This window comes from Hyla sarda, chromosome 2, assembly GCF_029499605.1.
Source record: "Hyla sarda isolate aHylSar1 chromosome 2, aHylSar1.hap1, whole genome shotgun sequence".
In the NCBI taxonomy this organism is placed as follows: domain Eukaryota; kingdom Metazoa; phylum Chordata; class Amphibia; order Anura; family Hylidae; genus Hyla; species Hyla sarda.
Window position 1 is genome coordinate 129,604,765 of NC_079190.1, and position 23,068 is coordinate 129,627,832.

Genomic DNA, 23,068 nt, shown 5'->3' on the forward strand with positions numbered 1-23,068 from the left:
TAATATGTGGATTTAAATTATATAAATTATTTTAACATGAGAAAGATATGAATGGCCGGCACAGCTCCACAATCCTTAATGCATACACTCCACAATAACACCATAGCCAGCCATGTGAGAAGCAGACAATATCCCAACACAGGACCGTCTCGGGTGCTCAATCCCAGTAGAAAATAGTTCACATCCAAGTAGCATAGAAGAGTCAGGGGTACTTACCTCGGTATACTGTGTGAACAGGAACTTCATTATTGCATGGTGCGGTTACAACTTAAAAATGGGCAGACAAGGATGCCAAACACCGGAGGAGGTTATAGCTATTTCACGCCAGGTAACGGTGCTTCTTCTGACCACATCCCTGCTCCCAAGTCAGGGTGGTTAAATCCACCTGTCCTCGTAACATCAGAGCAAGGGGTGTTAACACTTTATACACAATAAAAACAAGCAAAATGTGCATAGTTAAAAACAAACAGCTGCGTAAAAAAGGCATGCATATAAAACAGCAGCAAATGGAGTATACAAAAGACTAATGAGAAACGTAAGCAGAAAAAAAGGTTCCAGAATACGGAGTGCTCCTCCCTTTTTCTGGAGAGAATGGAGTGTGTTCTATGCATAATAATGCATACACATAATGCATATAGTATAGTCTTATCTTTCACATCTAATTGACATAATAAAAATATACCCACAAGGAAACTTATTTAAGTATTCCTCCACATTAGGTAAGCCATAAAAGATAAATATGATATTGTACCTAAAGATGTACTACTAGATATTTCCTCCAAATTTAGTACCACAGAATTTATATATGTACTTAATTATTTACTACCAGATCTGTGTGTTTAGTTAGAAGGGGCCAGAGGGTTCATATAAGTCACCTCAATTCAATATATGGATATATATTGACTAACCATTGTTGTAACTAATACCATTTTCTGAAAATATCCAATTATTACACTATCCAAAGACCAAAGGTAAGTAACCCCCGGTGTAATAAAATCAATAACAAACCCAAAATAACATTTTTATACCAAAATTGTAGCCATAAAAATTTATAATTATGTACTTCACATTAAAATCAGACAGGGGAGAGCGCAGAGGAGTCCTATCAGACAGGAGAGAGCACAGAGGAGTCCTATCAGACAGGAGAGAGCACAGAGGAGTACTATCAGACAGGAAAGAGCACAGAGGAGTCCTATCAGATAGGAGAGAGCACAGAGGAGTACTATCAGACAGGAGAGAGCACAGAGGAGTGCTAGCTCACCCTTACTGACTGGACTTTGTACATGCCTGTGCTTCAGCTTGGACAAAGCCATGATTTTTATATCCATGATTTCTATCATGCTTTTACGTGCCTGTCCCTATGGGCTTATTTTTAGCAATTAATAATTGTATAGTTGTATCCTGATAATCTTTGAGCCAAATTGTGGATTATGTCCTTTTTACTACCAAATACAATGATATGGGGGAGATTTAAAAAAACTGTCCAGTTGAAAAGTTGCCCATAGCAACCAATCAGCTCGCTTCTTTCATTTTTAACAAAGCATCTGTAAAATGAAAGAAGCAACCTGATTGGTTACTGTGGGCAACTGAGGATTCTTTCCTTTGCACAGGTTTTGATAAATCTCTCCCATTGTTATTATTTGCAGAAACATTTTCATGGTTGCTTTAGAAAAACTACTGTTTCACGATTAAACCCTCTTTGTACTAGAACATACGGAAATTATTTAGATCAAATGTGAGTCATAACGTAAATTTGAAAAGTTGCCATAAATGGAATTATCTGTACAATATTCTGTACAATGCACATTTATCCAGTCTATACTTTTTATCTTAAAAATGTTCTACCATGTGGGAATTTAAAAAAAAAAAATAATGTCATGTCTAATATCAAAAGTGCCCCTTCTAGTGACAGTATGAAAGGATAACTTAAAGCATGTAGGGCAAGAATGAAATGTTATTGAGTGGTCATTTTGAATTTTCTTCTATTTTATGTTTGTACTATTTCATAAATCAGAGAACTAGGTGTTCTCATTATAATGGCAGCTAAAAAGAGATACATTTTTTGATAGCAGATATTTGATGTATGTTTGATGATAACTTCAACAGATTGCAGCTATGCTGAAATACCTTCTCTGCAGCAGGAAATATGTGGACAAGCTGAATTTGTATTAAGATCCTAATTAAAACCTGCTAAAAATATTCTACTGCATTTATAGTTCTTAGATTTCCTTTTATTCCATTGCTTCAATTAAAGCAGTTGTTCCTGTGTGATTTGGGCTGAATGCTTTTTACTTTCTTTCTTGTCAAATCTTGCAATAATATACCAACCCAAACAAGAAGAATTTTATTTGTAGCATTACTATAAATGAATACAACATACAGACCAGACATAATTCCATGGTGATGGTAACACTGCTGCATCTGTAAACTTGAGAAGAAAGCCTTCCAGAGCGGCACAGCCGACTTTTCATACTATTTCTTCTTCATTTCTGGACACCGACCGTGTTTCAACTCCCATAAAGGGAGAATTTTTGGACAAACTTCGACCACCAAAAAATGCATGATTTCTTCAGCTTTTCATCTTCAGCTATTTTTTCTTCATCTTTTTGGACACCAATCCTGTAGCAACTCCCAAAAAAGGAGAATTTTTGGATATCCCCTGACCCCAATAAAAGAGATCACACAACCCCTTGAAGACAGTGAGTACTTTTGCTTTCTCACAGGGCTGCTCCTACCACCTGCCGTGCGCCGGAGCTCTCACTCTTAAAGGGACAGTGCTCATATAATCAAGTATCTACACCTGCACCCTGGTCCTTAAATATTAGCTCCTCCCTTGGTTCCTTGCTGGATCTTTGGTTGTCAATTGCCATAGTGAAAGTCCTGTGTCTCTGTTACTGTGTACCTGTTCTTTGCTACCTTCCCTACCCTGCACCTTTGTTACCTGCTCTGACATACTGCCATCTTGCCAAGTCCTGCCAATCTCCTTCTGTGCCATGCCACCTCCCAGCTATCTGTGTGGACGAGTCGTGGTAGGGGTAGCGACCTGGGTGCCGCCTGCCGCAGCAAGACCATCCCGCTTTGCAGCAGGCTCTGGTGAAAACCAGCGGCACCTTAGACTATGCTGCCTGGCACAGCTCACGTCATCATCCACACAGGCCCAGAGAATCCCCCACCTGCTGTGACCAAAACAGCAAAATCTGGCCATGGATCCCGCTGGGGTGACTTTGCCAGATGTCTCGGATCTTCCCACTGTCGTGGCTCAAGAGTCGCAGCAGTTAGCCCATCAGGCTCAACAACTGAATCAACTCTCACTCATGATGCAACAGCTTCTTGCCGCTCAGCAGCAACAACCGCAACAGCTGCAGCCACCTGTTCCTGAGCCTCCTTCTGTGTCTGCAGCTTCTTTCCGGACCAAGCTTCGTTTGTCCTTGCCTTCTAAGTATGACAGAAATCCCAAGCTGTGTAGAGGCTTTGTGACGCAGTGTTCTATCCATCTTGATCTCATGGCGGATCTGTTCCCGACGGAGCGTGCAAAAGTGGCGTTTGTCTGGAAAAGCTTTAGCCTGGGCTACTCCTCTCTGGGATCGTAGAGATCTGGTCTCCTTGAACGTGTCGGCCTTCCTCGCAGAATTCCCCAATGCATTTAAAGAACCCGCACGAGCCTCCTCTGCCGAGACGGCTCTTCTGAACCTCTGCCAAGGGAACTCCTCCATTGGCGACTACCCGGTTCAGTTCCGCACACTTGCCTCTGAACTTGCTTGGAACAACAAGGCCTTGTGTGCCACCTTTAAAAAAGGATTTTCCTCTAGAATCAAGGATGCTCTCGCTGAACGAGATTAACCTGATAACCTGAGCAAACTTATCCATTTAGCCACTCAAATTGATGTACGTTTTGCCGAGAGGCAGGAAGAAGTTCCTTTGGAAAAAGAACCTGCCCGAACACGGCAATTACCTCGTCTGGCAGCCATGTTCCAACATCCACCTCTACTGTCTTCTTTGAGCCTATATTGTGCCAGTCAGGAGCACTTTCTCAAAGACTGTTCTGTACGTCCTCTGCGTCCGGGAGAACACTCTCATCTTGGACAAGTTGGAGTGGCATCCCTTGATGTGAATATTACCTCTCCTCACTTGACCACCCCAGTTCAAGTGTTTACCTCTGCCAAGACTTCTTTCATCGCTTCTGCTTTTTTGGACTGTGGTTCCGCTGGCTAGTTCATTGGTTCCTCCCAGGTCCACAAAACACTGTCTTCCAGTGAAGCGTCTTATCAAGCCCTTCTACATTTCTTCTGTTAATGGACAAAATCTGAACTATAAGGTGCAATTCCGCACTGAATCCCTCGTCATGCAAGTGGGGAATTTGCAAAAGGAAAACATTTTGTTTTATGTGCTACCACATTGGACTTCTGAGCTTCTTCTTGGTCTTCCTTGGCTTCAACATCATTCTCCAAAACTGGTCTGGAAATCTGGTGAAATCACTTGTTTGGGACAATTTTGCCAAGATCACTGTCTCATGCCTCATCTTAGCCCTGCTAATAAAATCTTCAGAGCTGACGCTCTTTCCAGATCCTCCGATGTCGCAGGATTGGACTCCACGCCAAGGCATAATTTTCCTCCCTAGATTAATTCTGTGCCAGTTAAACTCAGACGTAATGCACTATTAATAACCACTCTCTGTTTACTATCCCTGAGTCAGATACTTACCCACTTACTCACATTTTTGTCCAGTCCAAGCATTCTCATTTTATGCACCAACTTTTTATGTGGTACCCTATCAAATGCTTTGGAAAAATCCATGTATATAACATCAAGCAATTCACTCGGTCCAGTCTTGAGCTCACCTCCTCATAAAAGCTGACTAAATGCAGCTTGGTCTCTATTAGATTTGTAAAGACTTTCTGGGGTCAGTTGCACTGTCTGCTTATTCTCAGCTTTCTTTCCAAGTTTGCTGCCACAATGCATTGCATAGCCTCTTAAACACACCCCTATACTGTGTCTTATTGGCCTTGGAGCGGTATGTTACATAATGAAAGTTATGATTGAATAACTTAGTGTCATTTGATCTTAGTGCTAGCTGCAATGTATGCTGGGCTACCCTGACATCTCAATGTTACTAGTACCTCCTCCATTCATTCAGGTGTCGAAACACTACATATTCTTCATCCTTTCTGCTAATAATATCTCTCTATCAGGGATATATATATATATATATATATATATATATATATATATATATATCTCACAGAAAAGAAAACGTCCGGCACTCGAGAAAATGCAGGTAAAACTTGTCAATGGCTTTATTCACACGCTTAGGCAGGACACAATCTGACGCGTTTCGCACCCTCTGGTGCTTAATCGTAGATAGACACACATTCAAAAATGCAGGTTAAAATACACATGAGTTTGGTCACATGACCACATGGATCTTAATTAAAAACAGTTGGTTACAAAACATGGCATGGGGAATCATGATCACATTTAATCGTTCAAGGAGAGTTCACACCAGGATGCAATCAATGCGGCTGTCACAATGCCGGCTGGCAGGTAGTGGATCCTCTGTGCCAGAGAGGGATTGGCGTGGACCGTGCTAGTGGACCGGTTCTAAGCCACTACTGGTTTTCACCAGAGCCCGCCGCAAAGCGGGATGGTCTTGCTGCGGCGGTAGTGACCAGGTCGTATCCACTAGCAACGGCTCACCTCTCTGGCTGCTGAAGATAGGCGCGGTACAAGGGAGTAGGCAAAAGCAAGGTCGGACGTAGCAGAAGGTCAGGGCAGGCAGCAAGGATCGTAGTCAGGGGCAACGGCAGAAGGTCTGGAAACACAGGCAAGGAACACACAAGGAACGCTTTCACTGGCACTAAGGCAACAAGATCCGGCAAGGGAGTGCAGGGGAAGTGAGGTGATATAGGGAAGTGCACAGGTGAACACACTAATTGGGACCACTGCGCCAATCAGCGGCGCAGTGGCCCTTTAAATCGCAGAGACCCGGCGCGCGCGCGCCCTAGGGAGCGGGGCCGCGCGCGCCGGGACAGAACAGACGGAGAGCGAGTCAGGTAGGGGAGCCGGGGTGCGCATCGCGAGCGGGCGCTACCCGCATCGCGAATCGCATCCCGGCTGGCAGCGGAATCGCAGCGCCCCGGGTCAGAGGACGTGACCGGAGCGCTGCCGCGGGGAGAGTGAAGCGAGCGCTCCGGGGAGGAGCGGGGACCCGGAGCGCTCGGCGTAACAGTACCCCCCCCCTTGGGTCTCCCCCTCTTCTTAGAGCCTGAGAACCTGAGGAGCAGACTTTTGTCTAGGATGTTGTCCTCAGGTTCCCAGGATCTCTCTTCAGGACCACAACCCTCCCAGTCCACTAAAAAAAAATTTTTCCCTCTGACCTTTTTGGCAGCTAAAATTTCTTTGACCGAGAAGATGTCCGAGGAGCCAGAAACAGGAGAGGGAGGAACAGATTTGGGAGAAAAACGGTTGAGGATGAGTGGTTTGAGAAGAGAGACGTGAAAGGCATTAGGGATACGAAGAGAGGGAGGAAGAAGAAGTTTATAAGAGACAGGATTAATTTGACACAAAATTTTGAAAGGACCAAGATAGCGTGGTCCCAACTTGTAGCTAGGGACACGGAAGCGGACATATTTAGCGGAGAGCCATACCTTGTCTCCAGGGGAAAAAACGGGGGGAGCTCTTCTTTTCTTATCCGCGAACTTCTTCATGCGTGATGAAGCCTGTAAGAGAGAATTTTGGGTCTCTCTCCATATGATGGAAAGGTCACGAGAAATTTCATCCACAGCGGGCAGACCAGAGGGCAAGGGAGTAGGGAGGGGGGGAAGAGGGTGACGGCCGTACACCACGAAAAATGGGGATTTGGAGGAAGACTCAGAGACCCTGAAGTTATACGAGAATTCGGCCCATGGGAGGAGATCTGCCCAGTCATCCTGGCGGGAGGAAACAAAATGTCGCAAATAATCACCCAAGATCTGGTTAATCCTTTCTACTTGTCCATTGGACTGGGGATGATATGCAGAAGAAAAATTTAATTTAATCTTGAGTTGTTTACAGAGAGCCCTCCAGAATTTAGACACGAATTGGACGCCTCTATCCGAGACAATCTGCGTAGGCAACCCGTGAAGACGAAAAATGTGTACAAAAAATTGTTTAGCCAACTGAGGCGCAGAAGGAAGACCAGGAAGAGGGATGAAATGTGCCATTTTGGAGAATCGATCAACGACCACCCAAATAACAGTGTTGCCACGGGAAGGGGGTAAATCAGTAATAAAATCCATACCAATCAGAGACCAAGGCTGTTCGGGGACAGGCAGAGGATGAAGAAAACCAGCGGGCTTCTGGCGAGGAGTCTTATCCCGGGCACAGATAGTGCAGGCTCGCACAAAGTCCACAACATCCGTCTCCAGAGTCGGCCACCAATAGAAGCGGGAGATGAGTTGCACAGATTTCTTGATACCCGCATGACCTGCGAGATGGGAGGAGTGACCCCATTTGAGGATTCCGAGGCGTTGGCGAGGAGAAACAAAGGTCTTTCCTGGAGGAGTCTGCCTGATGGAGGCAGGAGAAGTGGAGATCAGGCAGTCAGGTGGAATGATGTGTTGCGGAGAGAGTTCAACTTCTGAGGCATCCGAGGAACGAGAGAGAGCATCGGCCCTAATGTTCTTATCGGCAGGACGAAAGTGAATCTCAAAATTAAATCGGGCAAAGAACAGAGACCACCGGGCCTGGCGAGGATTCAGCCGTTGGGCAGACTGGAGGTAGGAGAGGTTCTTGTGGTCGGTGTAGATAATAACAGGAGAACTTGATCCCTCCAGCAGATGCCTCCATTCCTCAAGTGCTAATTTAATGGCTAGAAGCTCTCGATCCCCGATGGAGTAGTTCCTCTCCGCTGGAGAGAAGGTCCTAGAGAAAAAACCACAAGTGACAGCATGCCCGGAAGAATTTTTTTGTAGAAGAACAGCTCCAGCTCCCACTGAGGAGGCATCAACCTCCAATAGGAAGGGTTTGGAAGGGTCAGGTCTGGAGAGGACGGGAGCCGAAGAAAAGGCAGACTTGAGTCGTTTAAAGGCGTCTTCTGCTTGAGGAGGCCAGGACTTGGGATCAGCATTTTTTTTGGTTAAAGCCACGATAGGAGCCACAATGGTAGAAAAATGTGGAATAAATTGCCTGTAATAATTGGCAAAGCCCAAAAAGCGTTGGATAGCACGGAGTCCGGAGGGGCGTGGCCAATCTAAGACGGCAGAGAGTTTGTCTGGATCCATCTGTAGTCCCTGGCCAGAGACCAAATATCCTAGAAAAGGAAGAGATTGGCATTCAAACAGACATTTCTCAATTTTGGCATAGAGTTGGTTGTCACGAAGTCTCTGAAGAACCATACGGACATGCTGGCGGTGTTCTTCTAGATTGGCAGAAAAAATTAGGATATCGTCCAGATATACAACAACACAGGAGTATAACAGATCACGAAAAATTTCATTGACAAAGTCTTGGAAGACGGCAGGGGCGTTGCACAGTCCAAAGGGCATGACCAGATACTCAAAGTGTCCATCTCTGGTGTTAAATGCCGTTTTCCACTCGTCCCCCTCTCTGATGCGGATGAGGTTATAGGCGCCTCTTAAGTCCAATTTAGTGAAGATGTGGGCACCTTGGAGGCGATCAAAGAGTTCAGAGATGAGGGGTAAGGGGTAGCGGTTCTTAACCGTGATTTTATTAAGACCGCGGTAGTCAATGCAAGGACGTAGGGAGCCATCTTTTTTGGACACAAAGAAAAATCCGGCTCCGGCAGGAGAGGAGGATTTACGGATAAAGCCCTTTTTTAGATTCTCCTGGACGTATTCGGACATGGCAAGAGTCTCTGGGGCAGAGAGAGGATAAATTCTGCCCCGGGGTGGAGTAGTGCCCGGGAGGAGGTCGATAGGGCAATCATAAGGCCTGTGAGGAGGTAGAGTCTCAGCTTGTTTTTTGCAGAAAACATCCGCGAAGTCCATATAGGCCTTAGGGAGACCGGTTACTGGAGGAACCACAGAGTTACGGCAAGGGTTACTGGGAACCGGTTTTAGACAGTTCTTGGAACAAGAGGACCCCCAACTCTTGATCTCCCCAGTGGACCAATCCAGGGTAGGGGAATGAAGTTGAAGCCAGGGAAGTCCAAGGAGAATTTCCGAGGTGCAATTGGGGAGGACCAAAAGTTCAATCCTCTCATGATGAGATCCGATGCTCATAAGAAGGGGCTCCGTGCGGAAACGTATGGTACAGTCCAATCTTTCATTATTTACACAATTGATGTAGAGGGGTCTGGCGAGACTGGTCACCGGGATGTTGAACCTGTTGACGAGAGAGGCCAAAATAAAATTTCCTGCAGATCCTGAGTCCAAGAAGGCCACTGTAGAGAAGGAGAAGGCAGAGGCAGACATCCGCACAGGCACAGTAAGACGTGGAGAAGCAGAGTAGACATCAAGGACTGTCTCACCTCTGTGCGGAGTCAGCGTACGTCTTTCCAGGCGGGGAGGACGGATAGGACAATCTCTTAGGAAGTGTTCGGTACTAGCACAGTACAGGCAGAGGTTCTCCATACGGCGTCGTGTCCTCTCTTGAGGTGTCAGGCGAGACCGGTCGACCTGCATAGCCTCCACGGCGGGAGGCACAGGAACAGATTGCAGGGGGCCAGAGGAGAGAGGAGCCGAGGAGGAGAAACGCCTCGTGCGAACAGAGTCCATATCTTGGCGGAGTTCCTGACGCCTTTCGGAAAAACGCATGTCAATGCGAGTGGCTAGGTGAATAAGTTCATGTAGATTAGCAGGAATTTCTCGTGCGGCCAGAACATCTTTAATGTTGCTGGATAGGCCTTTTTTGAAGGTCGCGCAGAGGGCCTCATTATTCCAGGACAATTCTGAAGCAAGAGTACGGAATTGTACGGCATACTCGCCAACGGAAGAATTACCCTGGACCAGGTTCAACAGGGCAGTCTCAGCAGAAGAGGCTCGGGCAGGTTCCTCAAAGACACTTCGGATTTCCGAGAAGAAGGAGTGTACAGAGGCAGTGACGGGGTCATTGTGGTCCCAGAGCGGTGTGGCCCATGACAGGGCTTTTCCGGACAGAAGGCTGACTACGAAAGCCACCTTAGACCTTTCAGTGGGAAACAGGTCCGACATCATCTCCAGATGCAGGGAACATTGGGAAAGAAAGCCACGGCAAAACTTAGAGTCCCCATCAAATTTATCCGGCAAGGATAAGCGTATCCCAGGAGCGGCCACTCGCTGCGGAGGAGGTGCAGGAGCTGGCGGAGGAGATGACTGCTGAAGCTGTGGTAGTAACTGTTGTAGCATAACGGTCAGTTGAGACAGCTGTTGGCCTTGTTGCGCTATCTGTTGTGACTGCTGGGCGACCACCGTGGTGAGGTCAGCGACAACTGGCAGAGGAACTTCAGCGGGATCCATGGCCGGATCTACTGTCACGATGCCGGCTGGCAGGTAGTGGATCCTCTGTGCCAGAGAGGGATTGGCGTGGACCGTGCTAGTGGACCGGTTCTAAGCCACTACTGGTTTTCACCAGAGCCCGCCGCAAAGCGGGATGGTCTTGCTGCGGCGGTAGTGACCAGGTCGTATCCACTAGCAACGGCTCACCTCTCTGGCTGCTGAAGATAGGCGCGGTACAAGGGAGTAGGCAAAAGCAAGGTCGGACGTAGCAGAAGGTCAGGGCAGGCAGCAAGGATCGTAGTCAGGGGCAACGGCAGAAGGTCTGGAAACACAGGCAAGGAACACACAAGGAACGCTTTCACTGGCACTAAGGCAACAAGATCCGGCAAGGGAGTGCAGGGGAAGTGAGGTGATATAGGGAAGTGCACAGGTGAACACACTAATTGGGACCACTGCGCCAATCAGCGGCGCAGTGGCCCTTTAAATCGCAGAGACCCGGCGCGCGCGCGCCCTAGGGAGCGGGGCCGCGCGCGCCGGGACAGAACAGACGGAGAGCGAGTCAGGTAGGGGAGCCGGGGTGCGCATCGCGAGCGGGCGCTACCCGCATCGCGAATCGCATCCCGGCTGGCAGCGGAATCGCAGCGCCCCGGGTCAGAGGACGTGACCGGAGCGCTGCCGCGGGGAGAGTGAAGCGAGCGCTCCGGGGAGGAGCGGGGACCCGGAGCGCTCGGCGTAACAGCGGCTTTCACATTTTAAGTAAAATTCAAATTTAAATGGTCCAAAGACTAATCTACCAATACTACCGATATTCATATTTATGTAGGGGTGCATATTTAACCGTAATACGCAATTTAAACTTTATCTGCATATCAAAAAATCCGAGATATTTTTATATATAAATCGATAACCGCATGGTGTATGTCACACCATGTGAACACCCCCCTATATAATTTGCGACAATTCAAAATTTATCGTATATGCCGATATTCATATTGGTTTAGAGGTACATATTTACCGAAATAAGTACTTTGAACTATATGTAGACATCAAAATCCGAGATATTTATATATATAAATCGATAACCGCATGATATGCATCACGTCGTGTGAACATCCCCCTATAATTTACAACAATTCTAAATTTATTGTATATGCACAGGAAACGAAGAATAAATATTAAACCGGGGACTAGGCTTACATGATTAAGGATAAATTGTGTACATCCACTATATTTACTTATTCCATTTATGCACATGTTAACATTAAATCCAATCTTTTGTTTAATCCTTGCGGGAATCTTGTTCCCAAGAGGAACATCCAATGTGCCTCTCTATTGTATAGTTTCTTTCTAAGATCGCCTCCCCTAGGTCCTAAGGTGACTTTTTCTACTCCCAATACTCGTAAATGGGTAGTGTCACCTGAATGGGACTCTCTAAAGTGACGTGACAGCATGGACATGTTTGTCAAACTACTTTTAGCATCCGTGATATGTTTCCTAAACCTCACTTTTAATGAATTACCCGAGCATCCTACATATTGCAAGTTACACGCAGTGCATGTGGCTACATATATGATGGATTTAGTATTACAATTGATGTATTGATGTATATTGTATGTTCTATTTGTTGTGCAAGACGTTACAGTATTTGTGTTCACCATATGTGTACATGTGATACATCTGGTATGACCACATTTGCGGTTACCTATATTCCTCAACCAGTCCCGATCCTTTACACTTTCCTTTTGACTAATAAATAGACTGGGTGAGACCCTGGTTCCAATAGTGGGGCCTCTCCTGGACACAATAGAAATACCTTCTGATAATAAGTCTCTTAATATTGGGTCTGTTTCTAATACCGGGATATATCTATTTATTATTTTCTTAATTTGTCCAAATTGAGTACTGTATGAGGTCACGAAAAATGGTGGTCTATCTTTACTCGAATTTACATTTTCATTTGTATTTTTAGCCGATATATCTCCAACTTTATGTGAGTCCCTTCTGTTCTGATGCCTGCTAGAATAGGATACTAGTTCCTCACGTCCCCGTCCTTCTATTCTTGTTTCTGCTTTTTTTAATATTTTTTCATTATAACCCCTCTGTTCCAATCTAGTATGTAGTTCCTCTGCTGCAATTTTAAATTGTATCTCACTAGAGCAATTACGTTTTATTCTACATAATTCGCCATATGGAATATTATCCAAGACATGTCGTGGATGGCAGGAAGAGGCTAACAGAATGGAGTTAGAGGCTGTATCTTTTCTATAGGGGCGAATTTCTATGCCATCACTCCCACTAATCAACGAAATGTCCAAGAAATTGATTGTATTTTTATCGAAATGTGAGGTGAACCCCAAATTTAGGTTGTTATTTCCAATATACTTGACAAATTCCGAAAATAGTGTCTCTGTACCCCTCCAAATTATCAATAAATCGTCTATGTAGCGACTAATCCAGTGTATATTGTCATAATATGGGTTTTTATCACTGAAAATAAAAAGTTGTTCCCAGTGAAACATGTAGATATTTGCAAAGGACGGGGAATATTTGGCACCCATTGATGCTCCCCTGGTCTGCAGGTAGAAACCACCATCGAACACGAAGTAATTGTGTTTGAGCAAAAACTCCGTGGCGATGGTGATGAATTCCCGCAGACCAGGGGAGTATGTGCTGAACTTTTCCATATGAATGGACAGGGCATCGAGGCCTTTAGACCAGGGAATACATGGATATAAGCCTATAACATCACACGTTGCCCATGACAACTGCTCATCCCACACGATTTTTTCTAAGATATTAATCACATGCTTAGTGTCTTGTGTGAATGTGGGGGTGATTTTAGTCAGTGGTTGGAGATGGTGATCCACCCATTCTCCAAGGCGTTCACCCAGCGACCCAATGCCAGCAACTATTGGCCGAAGGGGAGGTGGAAATACACCTTTATGTACCTTGGGGAGTGAGTGGAACACTGGAGTAACTGGATTCTCTACAAATAGATATTCTTCCAGTTTTTTGTTAATTGCCCCCAGTGCTACGCCCTCTTCCAATATTTTCTTAAGTTTCATTTGGTACATTTTAGTAGGGTCATTTCGTAATTTACAGTAAGTAGATGTGTCTGATAACATATCCTCATTAAGTTGTTTGTATAACCCTGAATCCAGAACAATAATATTTCCACCTTTATCAGCATTACGAATTACGATAGACTTATTCTCAGATAATTCCTTCAATGCTATACGTTCATTTTTATTTAAATTGTCATAAGCATTATTCCGAGACACCTGTTCATTGAGTTTCACTAGGTCCCGCTCGACCAACTCCTGGAATCTATCCAGCGCCTCCGAACGGGAGGCAACAGGATAGAAACCAGGGTTGGCCGAGCGGTAGTTATTGTTCCTACTATCATCGACAACTGAATTTTCTTTCTGCAAGCAGGTAAGCTGTAATAATACATTTTGATCCTTGAAATTAGTAACATTAACATTAATTTCATCACCATCGTTCGCTACTGATCCTCCCACCACTGTACCTGAGGATTCTCCCTCCTCATGACTCATAACCCCCTTGTGAAAATGTCTTTTGAGAGTGAGTCCTCTTGCCAATTTATTAACATCTAATATGGTATTAAAAAGTTCAAACTTACTTGTCGGCACAAAATTCAGTCCTTTACCAAGTACAGTAATTTGGTCAGCAGACAAGATGCATGCAGATAAGTTCATTACCGGATTTATCTCGGAACCAGTAGCGAGCGCAGGGGATATCTTCTTTCTTCTATGTTTGCGTCCAGCTCTCCTTGTTTTTGACCCTTTAGGTTGTCGGTCTGACCCAGACAGTTTTTTGGAATAGCTCCAAGTTCTTTGGATGGTGCGGCAATCGATGTTAATTTCTTTTTCTGTTGTTGTACTGATGAATATTGTGCACCTGTGTTTTCCCAAGAGGAAAACACAGGTGCACAATATTCATCAGTACAACAACAGAAAAAGAAATTAACATCGATTGCCGCACCATCCAAAGAACTTGGAGCTATTCCAAAAAACTGTCTGGGTCAGACCGACAACCTAAAGGGTCAAAAACAAGGAGAGCTGGACGCAAACATAGAAGAAAGAAGATATCCCCTGCGCTCGCTACTGGTTCCGAGATAAATCCGGTAATGAACTTATCTGCATGCATCTTGTCTGCTGACCAAATTACTGTACTTGGTAAAGGACTGAATTTTGTGCCGACAAGTAAGTTTGAACTTTTTAATACCATATTAGATGTTAATAAATTGGCAAGAGGACTCACTCTCAAAAGACATTTTCACAAGGGGGTTATGAGTCATGAGGAGGGAGAATCCTCAGGTACAGTGGTGGGAGGATCAGTAGCGAACGATGGTGATGAAATTAATGTTAATGTTACTAATTTCAAGGATCAAAATGTATTATTACAGCTTACCTGCTTGCAGAAAGAAAATTCAGTTGTCGATGATAGTAGGAACAATAACTACCGCTCGGCCAACCCTGGTTTCTATCCTGTTGCCTCCCGTTCGGAGGCGCTGGATAGATTCCAGGAGTTGGTCGAGCGGGACCTAGTGAAACTCAATGAACAGGTGTCTCGGAATAATGCTTATGACAATTTAAATAAAAATGAACGTATAGCATTGAAGGAATTATCTGAGAATAAGTCTATCGTAATTCGTAATGCTGATAAAGGTGGAAATATTATTGTTCTGGATTCAGGGTTATACAAACAACTTAATGAGGATATGTTATCAGACACATCTACTTACTGTAAATTACGAAATGACCCTACTAAAATGTACCAAATGAAACTTAAGAAAATATTGGAAGAGGGCGTAGCACTGGGGGCAATTAACAAAAAACTGGAAGAATATCTATTTGTAGAGAATCCAGTTACTCCAGTGTTCCACTCACTCCCCAAGGTACATAAAGGTGTATTTCCACCTCCCCTTCGGCCAATAGTTGCTGGCATTGGGTCGCTGGGTGAACGCCTTGGAGAATGGGTGGATCACCATCTCCAACCACTGACTAAAATCACCCCCACATTCACACAAGACACTAAGCATGTGATTAATATCTTAGAAAAAATCGTGTGGGATGAGCAGTTGTCATGGGCAACGTGTGATGTTATAGGCTTATATCCATGTATTCCCTGGTCTAAAGGCCTCGATGCCCTGTCCATTCATATGGAAAAGTTCAGCACATACTCCCCTGGTCTGCGGGAATTCATCACCATCGCCACGGAGTTTTTGCTCAAACACAATTACTTCGTGTTCGATGGTGGTTTCTACCTGCAGACCAGGGGAGCATCAATGGGTGCCAAATATTCCCCGTCCTTTGCAAATATCTACATGTTTCACTGGGAACAACTTTTTATTTTCAGTGATAAAAACCCATATTATGACAATATACACTGGATTAGTCGCTACATAGACGATTTATTGATAATTTGGAGGGGTACAGAGACACTATTTTCGGAATTTGTCAAGTATATTGGAAATAACAACCTAAATTTGGGGTTCACCTCACATTTCGATAAAAATACAATCAATTTCTTGGACATTTCGTTGATTAGTGGGAGTGATGGCATAGAAATTCGCCCCTATAGAAAAGATACAGCCTCTAACTCCATTCTGTTAGCCTCTTCCTGCCATCCACGACATGTCTTGGATAATATTCCATATGGCGAATTATGTAGAATAAAACGTAATTGCTCTAGTGAGATACAATTTAAAATTGCAGCAGAGGAACTACATACTAGATTGGAACAGAGGGGTTATAATGAAAAAATATTAAAAAAAGCAGAAACAAGAATAGAAGGACGGGGACGTGAGGAACTAGTATCCTATTCTAGCAGGCATCAGAACAGAAGGGACTCACATAAAGTTGGAGATATATCGGCTAAAAATACAAATGAAAATGTAAATTCGAGTAAAGATAGACCACCATTTTTCGTGACCTCATACAGTACTCAATTTGGACAAATTAAGAAAATAATAAATAGATATATCCCGGTATTAGAAACAGACCCAATATTAAGAGACTTATTATCAGAAGGTATTTCTATTGTGTCCAGGAGAGGCCCCACTATTGGAACCAGGGTCTCACCCAGTCTATTTATTAGTCAAAAGGAAAGTGTAAAGGATCGGGACTGGTTGAGGAATATAGGTAACCGCAAATGTGGTCATACCAGATGTATCACATGTACACATATGGTGAACACAAATACTGTAACGTCTTGCACAACAAATAGAACATACAATATACATCAATACATCAATTGTAATACTAAATCCATCATATATGTAGCCACATGCACTGCGTGTAACTTGCAATATGTAGGATGCTCGGGTAATTCATTAAAAGTGAGGTTTAGGAAACATATCACGGATGCTAAAAGTAGTTTGACAAACATGTCCATGCTGTCACGTCACTTTAGAGAGTCCCATTCAGGTGACACTACCCATTTACGAGTATTGGGAGTAGAAAAAGTCACCTTAGGACCTAGGGGAGGCGATCTTAGAAAGAAACTATACAATAGAGAGGCACATTGGATGTTCCTCTTGGGAACAAGATTCCCGCAAGGATTAAACAAAAGATTGGATTTAATGTTAACATGTGCATAAATGGAATAAGTAAATATAGTGGATGTACACAATTTATCCTTAATCATGTAAGCCTAGTCCCCGGTTTAATATTTATTCTTCGTTTCCTGTGCATATACAATAAATTTAGAATTGTTGTAAATTATAGGGGGATGTTCACACGACGTGATGCATATCATGCGGTTATCGATTTATATATATAAATATCTCGGATTTTGATGTCTACATATAGTTCAAAGTACTTATTTCGGTAAATATGTACCTCTAAACCAATATGAATATCGGCATATACGATAAATTTTGAATTGTCGCAAATTATATAGGGGGGTGTTCACATGGTGTGACATACACCATGCGGTTATCGATTTATATATAAAAATATCTCGGATTTTTTGATATGCAGATAAAGTTTAAATTGCGTATTACGGTTAAATATGCACCCCTACATAAATATGAATATCGGTAGTATTGGTAGATTAGTCTTTGGACCATTTAAATTTGAATTTTACTTAAAATGTGAAAGCCGCATTGATTGCATCCTGGTGTGAACTCTCCTTGAACGATTAAATGTGATCATGATTCCCCATGCCATGTTTTGTAACCAACTGTTTTTAATTAAGATCCATGTGGTCATGTGACCAAACTCATGTGTATTTTAACCTGCATTTTTGAATGTGTGTCTATCTACGATTAAGCACCAGAGGGTGCGAAACGCGTCAGATTGTGTCCTGCCTAAGCGTGTGAATAAAGCCATTGACAAGTTTTACCTGCATTTTCTCGAGTGCCGGACGTTTTCTTTTCTGTGAGAGTTCTACTAAGCCGGGAGCGGTACCGGTGTCCGCAGCACGAGATAGCGCAGCAAACGCGAGAGTGGTGAGCAGCCTGACCCTATCTGCATATATATATATATATATATATATATTATGATATATATTAAGTGTAACATTCACGTTTCAGAAGACAGGAACCCCGGTGGATGTGCATCCGCTGGACCTGTGTGACTCGGACCTTAGCAGGGAGGTGCTGGTCTTAGGTGCTGCTGGTTTTCACCAGAGCCCGCTGACAAGCGGGATGGACGTGCTGCGACAGGCGGCATTCAGGTCGCTACCCCTGGCACGGCTCGACCACACAGGCGGCTGAGGAGATGAGAGGCACAGGAGGGATAAGGCAGCTCGTAGTCAGGATAGCAGAAGGTCATGGCAGGTGGCACAGTAGCATAGCCAGGATCGTAGCAAATGGTCAGTAAGCAAGGAGCAAGGTCAGGTCAGGGATCAAAGGATCACATACACAGCAAGGCAATAACAGGAATGCTTTCTCTCAGGCTCAAGGCAACAAAGATCCAGTAGGGAAGTGAGGAGGGTGGAGGAAATTATCAATGAGCCACATATGAATTATACTGGTCAGGCGCGTGCACGCCCTAGGGGAAAGGGACACGTGTGCCGGAGCAGAGAGGCAGAGTCGGGGGCAGTAGAAACACCCAGTGAGTGATGGACTGGAACTCGCATGCGGGCACATCCCACGATGCGAGTCCCAGCCTCATCGGCAGCAGCAGGTAACGGGACCATGCGCTCAAGGCCAGCGTGTGAGGCCGAAGCACATAACGTAACAGTACCCCTCCCCCTTTGGTCTCCCTCTCCTTTTACGAGTCAGAAAACTCCCGAGAAGGTCATGGTAAAGGAAATTCTCCTCAGGCTCCCAAGATCTCTCCTCAGGACCATAACCCTCCCAGTCGAACAATTTTTTTTTTCACCCTCTCACAGTTTTTGTAGCAAGAATCCCTATAACCTTGAAGATGTCAGAAGACCCGGAGACAGGTGTGTGGACAAGATTATTTTAAGAAAACCGGTTTATGACAAGAGGCTTGAGGAGAGGGATGTGGAAGCAATTGGGAATACGTAACGTAGCAGGCAGACAAAGTTTGTAGGAGTAACGTAGCAGGCAGACAAAGTTTGTAGGTGACAGGATTGATTTTTTTGTAGAATCTGGAAGGGACCAAGGTAGTGAGGACCGTGCTTGTAACAGAGGATCTTGAAGCGGATGTATGTGGATGAAAGCCACACCATGTCACCAGAAGAGAAGGACGGAGGAGTTCTTCTACTTTCATCTGCTTGTGCCTTAATGCGTGAAGAAGCCTGGGATAATGACTGTCAGGTCTGTTTGCCAGATGGTAGAGAAGTCACGGACTAGCTCATCAACAGCAGGCACACCAGAGGAGACTTGGGAGAGGAAGAGGAGAACGGAGATGGAGTCCATAGACAACAAAAAAGGGGGACGACCTTGTGGTCTCCGAATCCATATGATTATATGAGAATTCAGCCCAGGGGTGAAGGTCGACCCAATTGTCTTGATGAGCTAAAACAAAATGCCGAAGATAAGTCTCAAGGATTTGGTTAACCCTCTCCACCTGTCAGTAGGACTGAGGGTGGTAGGCTGAGGAAAAGTCCAGATTGATATCCAGATGATTACAAAGGGCTTGCCAGAACTTAGAGACAAACTGCACACCTCGATCCGAAACGATATGCTGAGGAAGACCGTGTAAACGAAAGACATGTAACAAGTAGTACTTTGCCAGCTGCGGGGCAGAAGGAAGACCTCGTAGAGGAATTAAATGAGCCATCTTGGAAAACCGATCTACAATGACCCAGATGACAGTGTTATTATGAGATGGTGGCAAATTGGTGATGAAATACACAGAGATATGGGACCAGGGAGTCTCTGGAATGGGTAAAGGCTGTAAAAGTCCTGCAGGTCTCTGTCGAGGAGTTTTGTCACGTGCACAAGTTTCACAGGAGGGAACAAAATCAGAAACATCACGTTCAAGATGGGGCCCCCAGTAGTGCCGGGAAATAAGAAGTAGAGTCTTGCATATTCCAGGATGTCCTGCTGTCAAGGAAGAATGACCCCATTTCAGGACCTTGTGTCACAATCTGGCGGGCACAAAGGGTTTTCCTGGAGGAATTTTCTGAATCTCAGCAGGAGCGTGTGGAATCAAACGGTCAGGAGGAATAATATGTCTAGGCGTGGAGGCCAAACCAATGACGTCAGAGGACCTGGAGGGAGCATCAGCTCTTATTTTCTTGTCTGCTGGGCGGAAGTGAATGAAGAAGTTGAACCTAGAAAAGAACAGTGACCACCTTGCCTGGCAGGGTTCAAACGCTGAGCAGACTGAAGGTATAGAAGATTCTTATGGTCGGAGTAGATGCTGACCGGATGAGAACAACCTTCCAATAAATGTTGCCATTCATCCAAAGTTAGCTTGATAGCGAGGAGTTCACAATCTCCAATGGAGTAATTTCTCTCAGCAGAAGAGAAGGTCTTGGAGAAAAACCAGGATGAATCTCTGAAGTACAGTGTGGCAGAACATAGAATTCAATCTTTTCTCTGTGCAGTACTCCCAGTTGCATGGGAGATTCTGTATGGAAGTGAACCATACAGTCCAGATTTTGTCCATTAAAAGAGGAGATGAACAAGGGCTTGGCAAGCCGAGTAAGAGGAAGAGGATACTTGTGGACCAAAGAAGCATCAATAAAGTCACCTGCTGATCCAGAATCCAAAAATGCTGTAGCACTGAAGGAAGACTTAGCTGAAGCGAAGACTTGTACAGAAATAGATGCATGGAGAGGTAGTATTCACACCCAGGGATGCCTCTCCCACAAACCCTAGGTGCAAGCATTTCCCGGATGCTATGGGCGAGCTGTACAGTCCTTAAGGAAATCTCTGGGCTAGCACAATACAGGCACAAATTCTGACAACATCGTCGTGACCTCTCCTGTTGCGTAAGACAAGAATGATCCACTTGCATAGCCTCTTCAGCAAGAGGCGCAGGAAACTGAAGAGGTGGACGCTGAAACACGGGTGCCAGGCGAGGGTTTCTCTGTGTTCGGACAAGTTCCCTCTCTAAGCACAGTTCCTCCTGTCTCTCAGCAAAACACACATCATTGCGTGTGGCCAAGTGGATAAGTTCAGTCAAAGAAGCTTGAGGACCACGTGCTGCGAGGGCATCTTTAATCCTGTTTGACAGTCCTTTTTTGAAAGGCCTCATCATTCCATGCAAGTTCAGAGGTAAGCGTGCGGAATTGAACCGTGTAGTCACCAACGGAAGAATTCCCTTGGCAGAGGTTCAGCAATGCCCTCTCAGCAGAAGAGGCACGTGCGGGTTCCTCAAAGACACTGCGAAATTCTGCCAAGAAGGCCGAAAAATTGGAGGAAACCGGATCACCATGGTCCCAGAGGGGTGTAGCCCAGGCCAGAGCTTTTCTGGACAGTAGACTAATGACAAAGGCCACATTTGCACGTTTTGTCGGAAACAGTTCAGACATGAGCTCCAAGTGCATGGAGCACTGTGTAATGAAGCCTCTGCATGACTTGGAATCGACATTATACATGGAAGGGAAAGGCAGACATAGCTGGGAGCCAGAAGACACTGCAGGAGCTGGTGGTGGGAGTGGGCCAGGTTGCAGTACCTGCCACTGTTGTAAACAGTAAACGGTAAACACTATAGATGACAGTGCACTGTTACAAATGGATCTGGATAGGTTGGAGGTTTGGGCTGGGAAGTGGCAGATGAGGTTCAACACTGATAAATGTAAGGTAATACACATGGGGAAGAAAAATCTGTGCTGGGATTATGTACTAAATGGGAGCAAACTTGGGACGACTGACATGAAAAAGGATTTAGGAGTCTTAGTCAATAGTAAATTTAGCTGTAGTGACCAGTGTCGGGCAGCTGCTGCCAAGGCAAATAAAATCATGGGGTGCATCAATAGGGGCATAGATGCCCACGACAAGGAAATAATTCTACCGCTGTACAAATCACTAGTCAGACCACACAGGAATACTGTGTACAGTACTGGGCACCAGTGTACAAGAAAGATATAGTAGAGCTGGAGAGGGTTCAAAGACGGGTAACCAAAGTAATATGGGGAATGGGAGGACCACAGTACCCAGAAAGATAAGCAGACTTGGGGTTATTTAGTTTAGAAAAAGAAGGCTTAGGGAAGACCTAATAACTATGTATAAATATATCATGGGGCAGTACAGAGATCTCTCCCATGATCTATTTATACCCAGGACTGTATCTATAACAAGGGGGCATCCTCAACGTTTAGAGGTTAGAGGTTCTTTACTGTAAGAGCAGTGAGTTTGTGGAACTCTCTGCCAGAGGAGGTGGTCATGGTGAACTCTGTAAAACAGTTCAAAAAGGGGTCTGGATGCATTTTTGGAGAATAATAACATCGCTGGTTATGGATACTAGATTTATTGGTACAGAACGTTGATCCAGGGATTCATTCTGACTGCCATATTTGGAGTCGGGAAGGAAATGTTACCTCTAGTATGAGGGTTTTTTCCTTCCTCTGGATCAACTCAGTAGGGACTCATTAGGGTTATAGGTTGAACTTGATCGACTCTGGTATTTTTTCAACCTTCTGAACTATGTTACTATGTTACTATCATAGCTGAAAGTTGACAAAGTTGCTGCACCTGTCGGGCCAACTGCTGTGACTGACGTACCACAATGGAGGGAAGATCCCTGACTTCAGGCAGGGGTACCTCAGCGGGATCCATGGCCGGATCTTACTGTAACACTCACTCACATTTCAGAAAACATGGACCCTGATGAATGTGGATCCGCTGGACCTGTGTGGCAGAGGACTCGGACCGTACCAGGGAGCGGAGTCTAAGGTGCCGCTTGTTTTCGCCAGAGCCCGCTGCAAAGTGGGATGGACTTGCTGCGGCAGGCAGTACACAGGCCGCTACCCCTGGCACAGCTCAACCACACAGGCGGCTGAAGAGATGCGAAGCACAGGAGGGATAAGGCAGCTCGTAGTCTGGATAGCAGAAGGTCAGGGCAGGCGGCACAGTAGCGTAGTCTGGAACGTAGCAAATGGTCAGTAGGAGAAATGTCACTGAGCAAAGGATCAGATACACAGCAAGGCAATAACAGGAATGCTTTCTCTCAGAATCAAGGCAACAAAGATCCGGCAGGGAAGTAAGGAGAGTGGAGGAATTTATCAATGAGCCACAGGTAAATTACACTAATGAGCGCACTGGC